Below are 9,480 nucleotides of genomic sequence, written 5' to 3'. Positions count from 1 at the left end.
TTTAATGGACGGTCGCGTACCTGTCTCCAGGCAACCGGTGACGTCAGATGAGGGAGGCGGTTTTCCAGAAAGCTCACCTCCCTCAGCTCGTTACAACGCCACCTCATCTTTGTTGCAAACCCTTTCAAAATGGCTCATAATGCAGATGCATCTTACCTAAATAATAAATGTATCATGTACTAAACTCTGTCAAATGTAACTAAATTGTTTGCATCTCAATGTATGCAATTTATACTTCTTATCCAAGTATATTTCATTATTCGGATTAATTGGAAATGCAGTTTAACACTATGTTTTGGGTTTTTTTTGGCTCTTTCGGGAGAAAATATTTCTCTTTTTAATAATACTACATTTATATGGGTCTTTTACAGGGTTCGAGTTTTAATGTCAGCTTTGTGGGAGTCTCTAAAATAACAAGGTAGATTAAAAAAATAATAGGCAAACAGGGCATTTTGAGGGAGAGGCTGTGGAGGCTGTTTTTGGTTTTACCATCCGCCCTTAGTAAAATGATCATAAGTGGACAGTTTCAAGCCCATCAATTCACACCTGGCATTAACATGCAACTCAATGTGCATCTTGGGTGACCGCTTGCGATCGGATCTCCCTTCCCCACTTTATATTCAAATATAGGCTACACTTATATCACTGGAACAAATGGTTAAAAAGAAACATCTTCATGTATAATGTTTGCTGAATCAACAACAATGTCCAAATAGTTAAGAATGTGTTGCGGATGGCATTGCACAAAGTTTATACAGTTTCTCCTTATGCAACAAGTCTCAAAATGTAGCATTTTTTCAAGGGAGTCTGGGGAGCCAATATTAGTTACCTTTTACTGTATTTGTGAAATGTGTCATGTTTACCATCCATGTGTTATATTCTTTAATGAAAATAGTGTGTTCAAACAGCTGCTGGGAGGTAAGACGGACTTCAGACATGGAAGCAGACAGGATGCACTTACAACACGAAAAACAGGAAGGCTTTTACAGGGATGCTATGAAACTTTTTACAAGGAATGAAACATCTTAATGTATTGTATGTATTGCAGAATTCACTAAAAGTCACCAGTCATTTAGAATTAGCTGTAGCCGTTTTACAAAGTTTAAGTTTCTCCTCATGCAACAACTCTGCTTGTTACTAGTGGTACAACAAATTGCCCTTGGGGAATGCGGTGCATAGTTCCTCTGGAAAACATGTTTCTTTGAACCTATTTATCAATAAAAAAGAAAACAGGAATCATTAATGTTAAAAAACACACTGCATTGAAAACAAACATCCCTGTCAATGAAACTCCCCTAAATATATTAGGGTTGAATATTGTTCTAGTCTTCACAGTCAGTGAATAAAGGATTAAGCTTTAAAACTCTTCACAACATGCATGCAACTGACATGATATTACAACGTCTCCTAGCTTCTCAGATACTGTTATTTCCTTTTCATAATGTCAATGAATTCACCAGTAACTATTCACCTGAACAGTTTATGATGTTGTATACAGTATAACTGCAATTCCTGACCATCGAAACATTGGGGTAGACATCACCTTTTCTGTGTTATCATGTTTGGTTCAAGAGATATGATGCAAAATACATAATACAGTTATGGCGGAAAGTAAAATGGTCCCTATGGCTGCCACAAGATATTATTGCAATGGCTCCATATCTGAAAATTTTCAGGGCCCCAAACTCTACAACTGTACCAAGTTTCATACTTTTATGAAACAAATGAAAGATTTTTTCACATATCAGCTGAAGTATCTAGTTTTTATTATCACAATATACCTGAATTCACCATTTACTCTTCACCTGAACAGTTTATCATGCCATATATGGTATCATTGTAATCATTGACCATCAAAACATGGGGGTAGACAACACCTTTTCTGTGTTATCATGTTTGGTTCAGGATATATGATGCAAAATACATAATTCCGTTAGGGTGGAAAGAAAAAAGCCGCCATGAATGCCACGTTGCATTCTTGCAGTGGCTCCATCTCGGAAAATGTTCAGGGCCCCAAACTGTACAACTGTTCCAGGTTTATTGCTATTATGAAAAAGTGAACAATTTACCCCAAATTTGTCGCAGGATTATCATCTAAAGGTACTTGTGAGAATTATTGTGGAAAATGATTTGGTGATGATACCTCAATACGCTGTATTTCTCATTTTGAAACAGTCATACTGTTATTCATCATTTGTCTGGTGCCATATAGTGATAGAAGTAGTGCTGTGCGATATGGACAAAATTTTATATCTTGATATAGCTAATTTTATATCCCGATAATGATATATACCCCGATATAGTATTTTTTCTTAGAATTACATATATATATTCAAATCAATCACATCTCAGCACTATTTTTGATAACCATATGAATGAAAGGCAAATGAATGGCACTTTCTCCTCTTTATTCGTGACTTTTTGCAGGACTGTCACAACAAATAAGAATTTGTAAACAAAAACTATTCCAAGCTTTTATGTAAATATAAAAAAATAACGATCTTTTACCGGGTAGGACAGCCAGTAGGCATCGCGGCTGGGTTCTGCTTCTGTATCCGCGTCTGATGTAACGTAACTAGTAACGTTATTTTCGTCTTCGAAAATAACGTTACCATGCTGCTTTGCCTCTGTTTACTCCCGGGCGACCGGTGCCGTAAACGAGTCCTTGCGGGTGGATATCCAACGGTCATTCCGACATTGAGTTGTGCTTTACACGGCGTATGAAATCACAACCGTAGTGTGCGTTAAAGCTCTGGTCTACGATCTGAGAAAGATTTGTAAAAACATTTGTAAGTCATTACAATGTCCACAGCCAAGCTAGCATAACGTCATTAGCATGTTACAGCTAGGTAATAAGTTACTATTTATCAACAGCTAAGTTAGCCACTTCTAAAAGTTATTGAGGGCCAAGAGACTAACAGATGCTGCCGTCAGCTTTAATTATAATGATCGCTTTCACATTGTGGCTGAAAAATAAACCTACATGAGCCTCAGACCAGCTGTGTCCCAGCTGTTGTCTGAGTAGCACCGAATCGCGACACAAACGTGCCCGTAAACCGTAATCTCTTGTTTATGACACATAAGACACACAAATACACACATCGTAATGCGTATATGATAATCCATCATATTGATTTAGCAAAGGCTTCATTGAAAACAAACGGACAAGACCGGGAGGAGGGTTAGCAAAACAGTTGAGTAGTGACCAAGCGAGAGGTTTTTATGGAGAAATAAATCCGGACAGGATGAATGAAACCCCGACGTGAAGCGGAGGGTTTCATTCATCTTACTTGCATTGCTGCTTCATTTAGCTGACACGAGCAAATAGGCTGATTTGTTGTAAACATGATAGCAATGTTAGCTTACAAGGCTAACATAGAGGCGAACGTCTCTAAATTGTTTCGACACCGCCTAATAACACAGACAAAAACGGCAGCTTTCACAGTCATAAGCCAGCATCGGCATGAAAGTTATCTTTGTTACAGCATCCACAATAAAGACGACGAAAGATTACCTGTTCAACAGAAACTCTGCTGTATCAGAATAGCTTTAGCCTGCATTACTTGCTGCTTCATTTAGCTGCCATGAGCAAATAAATAGACTGATTTGGTGTAACCATGATAGCAATGTTAGCTTGTTGTTAGCTTACAATGCTAACATAGAGGCTAATGTCTCCGTCGAACAAGTAAACAAGTGTTGACAATACTGCAGAGACGGAAATTGTTTCGACACCGTTACAGAAAAAAACTAACGGCAGCTTTCACAGTCATAAGCCAGCATCGGCATGAAAGTTATCTGTGTCACAACATCCACAATAAAGACGAAAGATGACCTGTTAACTATGGGGTGCCGTTTGTAAAGCAGCTCACGCTGAAAATAACAGCAACTTTTTGTCACATTTAGCTTCAAACAGTGTTTAAAAAAGTGGTGTGAATTTTTGAAAGTCAATTTTTAGCACATTTACAACAGTATTTGTTAACTTAGAAATATATTAAATAGTTAAATCTAAATGCTAAATCTAAATCTAAATGTTAAATGTTAAATCTAAATGTTAAATCTAAATCTAAATGTTAAATGTTAAATCTAAATGCTAAATCTAAATCTAAGTGCTAAATCTAAATGTTAGATCTAAATGCTAAATGTAAATGTAAATCTAAATGTGAAATCTAAATGCTAAATCTAAATGCTAAATCTAAATCTAAATGTTAAATCTAAATGCTAAATCTAAATGTTAAATCTAAATGCTAAATCTAAATCTAAATGTTAAATCTAAATCTAAATCTAAATGTTAAATCTAAATGCTAAATCTAAATCTAAATCTAAATGTTAAATCTAAATGCACACAAATTCACACTGCCGGTAACCGGAAGTACCAAAATAAAAGCTCGTAGAGGTCCGACTGTGTTTATGGATTCAAATAACGAACTAAAACCAACTTAGCGGGGCAAATGAGCACTTGGGCATACATTATCGTGATAATAACTACCTAACATAACAACAAACATGCTTGGAGAATTTTTATTTGACCTGAGTTTTTAGTGTCCCTTCTATGGATGGTGTGGGACTTATGACCTGTACTACAGTCAGCCACGAGGGGGCTCACTTTGGCTGCGCTGTCATGTCTGCTTTCATAAAGGCCAGCACTATCCTACCCCCACCCCCAGAGTGGTACATTCTACTGTCGGTCACCTGCTCCGCGCTTGTCCCGCTTGTCTGACATCAAGATGTCCGGCGATACACCGCTAGCGGAGAGTATTGGGAGAGCCGTTTTGGCGGCAATTAATAAAGTTTCAGCGTCAGCGACAGCGACAGCATCCGCCACAGGGCCACCACAGCACTCGGTAAGTTTGTTTTCCAAGTCGTGTAGCATTAGGTTCTTATTAAGGCTAACTTAACTAAACTAGCTAACGTTAGCCCAGTAGAGATTTGCTACTAGCATCAGTGCTAATATTTTGTTGATGTCTCTTCAGGCTTCCAGCTTTACACCTGGACCAGCCACACCTGCCACCTCCACTGGGACTTTGGGATCATACCGCTCGGTAAACTTTCATACTCATGTAACCTAGCTAGCTGTTTGAATTTTTTTTTATATCTCTGTGGCGTAACATTTCCACTTAAATTCCGTGGTATGGTGGCATATTTCACACAACATTAACATTTTGACTTAATAAATTGCTTATTTGCTCATTTAAAGAGGTAAAAAGGTTGATGAACAACCGGTATGTTGTTTATATGATGTAATCTTCATTTTGCCAGCAATCGATCAATAGTGTAGAGACCCCATAATGGGTTGATGATGTTGTCAGTTAGTTGGTCTTCATCTACAGTTTGCATTAACTGTGAACTTAAAACTTAAGGATCTCTTGTAATGCACAGGTGTCTGTCTGCATGTTTTTATTGATTTCAGATTCCCCTTCCATCAGTTCATCAAAGACCTGCAACACAATCACGTTTTGTGAGAAGAAACAAGGCCTGCAAACACTATACAAAGGATGTTGTATGCTTGTCTTTTTCTTCTGCAACAACATTACGTATTCCCAGGGGAGACTCCAGAGCAAAATTGGCTCAAGATGGCCTTATTGGGAAGATCTCATTTACGTCTGATTGGTCTGAGGCACAACTCAGAGAAGAAATAACAGCCATCTTCAGAAGAACATTTGCGTTGTCTGTGGGCCAGTCGCTCCCCTTTGAGTATTTGAGCACAATCAAGAGTTGTAAAAGACTTATGAAACCAAATGTTTCTAACAGTTTTCTGTGGGGTGGGAAAGAAGTTGGCTCCATTAGTTCAACCACTTGTCTCTACATCATGGCATTAATACACAAACCTGTACAGGTAAACAGTATATTACAGTACACAGTTTCATTTATGGGCAAAATGCAATGTATGCGAAGCAAAAATATGTCTGCTCCTCTGCTTTTTCTACTTCTTTATATAAATTACCGTAGCCTTTTTTTTAAAAGGTAAACTTAGTTTTATGCGCTGCTAAATACTTCTGCATTGCCACTGACTTGATGTATTGTATAACATACTTTTTCTCCAGGAGGAACCTGAGGAACTCTCCGACAGCGACTTTGAAAGTCCAGTCTGCCGGAGAAGAAGAGGTGGGTCTGATAGAATTTAAAATTGTTGTCTTGCAACAGGCTCAGTCAACAGTTATTTTCAAATCCCAAAATGCAGATAAGGGTAATTAGATGCTCTATTGGCCTACACTAAGCCATTGATGAGGTTTGTTTGGGAAGGTGTGGTTATATTGTCCCTGATGTTTTGGAACACCATCCAAGGGGGCGTCTGCCATTGTAAGCAGAAATGTACTCCCAGCTCTCACTAGAATCTTACTTGAGTGATTGAGTGGATCAAATAATGGTAAAAACGTGTGTATATATGTATTAAACATATTGAGTGCTACATACTTTGTTTCCTATTACTGATATATATTTTCCCTTCGTTTGTCCATAACATCATGCCATTTAGTTCATACCGTGACAACTGCCACAAGTGGAGGAGAAGATACAGAAGGTGGGAATGAAAACGACGGACTGCAAGAGAGTCCACTGCGTCAAAGCAGAAGTTTGTTAAAACACTTGTCTATATTAAGTTTTTAATGGTCTGTATGGTAACTCTATCATTATTGCTATCTTTTTTTTCTGGCTGCCTTGTAAGCACAATTTCATCTCTGGATCAAGGCCTGTGATTTTACTGCAAAAGTTAAGTTCACACTTAAGGATTTTAGCCCTGATTCTCCACTTGCTGACAGGTTTTGGAGATTACTGACAAAAGCCCCAGATCAGAGGCAAACTGGCACTCATTCCTATTAACAATGGTCGCTATGTTTAAATATTTCAATGACACAATCCAAGAGCTTGCTGATGCCTCGCTGACTAGATGTGTAGCTGTGTTGGCGAATTTCAACCAATGAGAGTAGACACTCCTCTGCTGTCACGCACAGTTGCTCACTGTACATAGCCTTATCATCCATCTGTGTATATAGAGGGGGCACAGTAATATAGTTTCTATCAGAATACATCACCATACACACAAGCTTTCCAGTATTTGTAAACTTGTTGTCCTTGCTGAACCACAGTACAAGCAGGCAGCTATACATTTTCATTCACGTTTTCAGCCAATAAGAGCAGGCCATAGAAGCTGACACGGGTTAGACCAAAAATATTAGTAGTTGATGTAAAGTTAGTTCAATTTAGCTCCACCTCCAGCAGCTACAACAGAAACATGCTGCACGCTGAAGCTTCAATATTAATAACTTAATGTTACTTCTCGCATGTTTTCATGACAAAATATAGTTTGGAGACCAGACAGACTCATTGCCGATCTCTTGTGGTGAAAAAGATCTTGTCATGTGTGACCCCCTGATCAGTCATGTAGTGTGCAAACCACAACAACACACCTGATTACAAGACGGACAATTGTGTAGTGTGAACAGTACTGTGATCTTCAGACTTTGAAAGTCATATTGTGTGACCGAAGCTTAACATAAAATGCCGACCTGACAGAACTTAGACACCAGTTAATTTTTTTTTGTCAATGCAGAATTGACATTGAATCAATAGTAATCATTTAGAATTTAGTTTTATCATTACAGGTTTTAAAAATTAAGCAGTTTGACTACAATTCTTTGAGGTTGACAACATATATTTGTGCTTTCTGCTGAATTTTCTGCTGTCTCTGTCTATCCTTGTTTGCTCAGCCCTGTTTATTTGGAGGAAGATGAAGCTCTTGAAGAGGCAATTCAGCGTAGTCTCCTAGAAGAGTCTGATGGACCTAATGCTGTTCATATTTTAAAGTAAGAGTTAAAAGTAATTTTTAAGTACTGTAAATATCGTTACATCAGTGTAAACATTACAAACAACATGGAACAGTTTATCATCATCATGCTCTTAAAGTGATTGTAGAGTAAACGCACAGATATCCAAGGGTCTGTTTATGTTTGTCATTGTCATGTTTAATATAGGTCTTCTGAGATGCTGAACAAAGAAGAAATTGCAGGCCTTCTACAAGCTCATAGTGAGAGAGTTATTACATCGGGAACAAGACAAATCTATATCAGTCGAGCCAATGTTTGGACCACAGCCTTACGTCAGTTTAAGAGACCCTGGTTTGCAGAAAGCTGTGACATGCTCTATGTCACATTTGCAAGCGATGAACATGATGCTGAGGAAGATGCTGCTGACTTTGGGGGGCCCAGACGAGAGTTTTTCCACTTACTGGTGAAGGCTATTTGTTATGTTATTTGTAAAAGAACCCCTGCAGTGTAATACACCACTGTTTAGTGCGGGGCCCTCTGTTTGTCAAAACAGGCTGTTGTTGTGTGCTGTGTACCCTTTGCCCCTGTCATGGTAACAACACCAAAATTTGTAATTGTATGTATTGTAGTTTGTTTGTTTACCTTGAGCAGGTGATTTCATAGAGGAAGTAGTTTAATTGTATTATAAAGCACTGGTATCAGCTTCAGTACATAAAGGAAGCTAAAAAAGAGACTATAACTTGTGTTTTTCTTTGCCCTGATCTTTTCATCTTGTGGTCAAATTTTCTGGTTAGAGCTCTTTTGCTAAGAAAATGCAACATGATGTGATGTACACATGATGTCAACAAATCTTTCACTTCATGATTTTAAAAAATTAAAAGTCCTACATCTACATCATCAGGCATTGTTAGAAATTATGGAGCAATATGATTTTACAGTATCTCAAAGTTAACCATATCAAGGTACAGATGTAGGACTTTTAATTTGAAATTTCTCTAAAATTATACAGTAGAAAATGAATAGTCTTCACTGTGTCAGTAGTCAGAGATGTCTTCTGCTCCGATATATCAGGCATTACCAGAAATTATGGTTTGACCACGGAGAAACGAACATCGGCTGGCTTGACCGCTGTCAAAAACGCCAGCTAAAGTGAATCACTGCCACAAGCCAGCCGATCCAACATTTTAAGTGCGCCCGTATTGCGCAATGCCAATATTGCATATAGAATTCAATACTTTTCCATGTCATCATTCAACGACAGAGCTGCTATGATCAGTTAGTTGAGGGTTTGAAGCACTACGAGGTAAGTTTCGACTTAGGTCCGAGGTCTGGCCCGCTGTTGGTGCTGAAGAAAGTAGTTCCGGCTAGTTTACTGGGTCACAAAGATAAAGCGTTTTGCTTCAAAAAACACTATGTGTTCAAAACAGTATACATTTGCATCACAAAATCTTTCTCCGTTAAAAAGTCAGACCTCACAATTACTGGCACTATTTTCTCTCCCTTTGTATCACTGCGCGCTGCCGCCTGTTGACAGCTGCGCACCTTTCCATCAGCTGTTTCACGGTGTTTACATGCTCGGATATGCGAGAGAGCTAACGTGAGAACTAGAGAGAGGTAAATATATTATTAGACAAGAAGATATATTTTAAAAAATGGTGCGAATTTGTGATTATCTGGGCTGCAGCAACAAAAATCACACTGATTCGTCGTATATATTTCA

General features: G+C 38.2%; 1 long non-coding RNA gene across 1 annotated transcript; it reads left to right on the top strand.

Annotated features, from left to right (window-relative positions):
- The first annotated feature begins 4,362 nt into the window (after positions 1-4,362).
- LOC141001909 (uncharacterized) lies at positions 4,363-8,491 on the top strand. The gene is made up of 5 exons (XR_012179613.1): positions 4,363-5,039; positions 5,408-6,102; positions 6,473-6,568; positions 7,704-7,799; positions 7,968-8,491. It is a non-coding gene; the product is annotated as an uncharacterized lncRNA (long non-coding RNA).
- The last annotated feature ends 989 nt before the right edge of the window (positions 8,492-9,480 follow it).

This window comes from Pagrus major, chromosome 9, assembly GCF_040436345.1.
Source record: "Pagrus major chromosome 9, Pma_NU_1.0".
NCBI lineage: Eukaryota > Metazoa > Chordata > Actinopteri > Spariformes > Sparidae > Pagrus > Pagrus major.
Note: the sequence above shows the minus strand (reverse complement) of the source record. Positions and strands in the feature narration are given on the sequence as shown.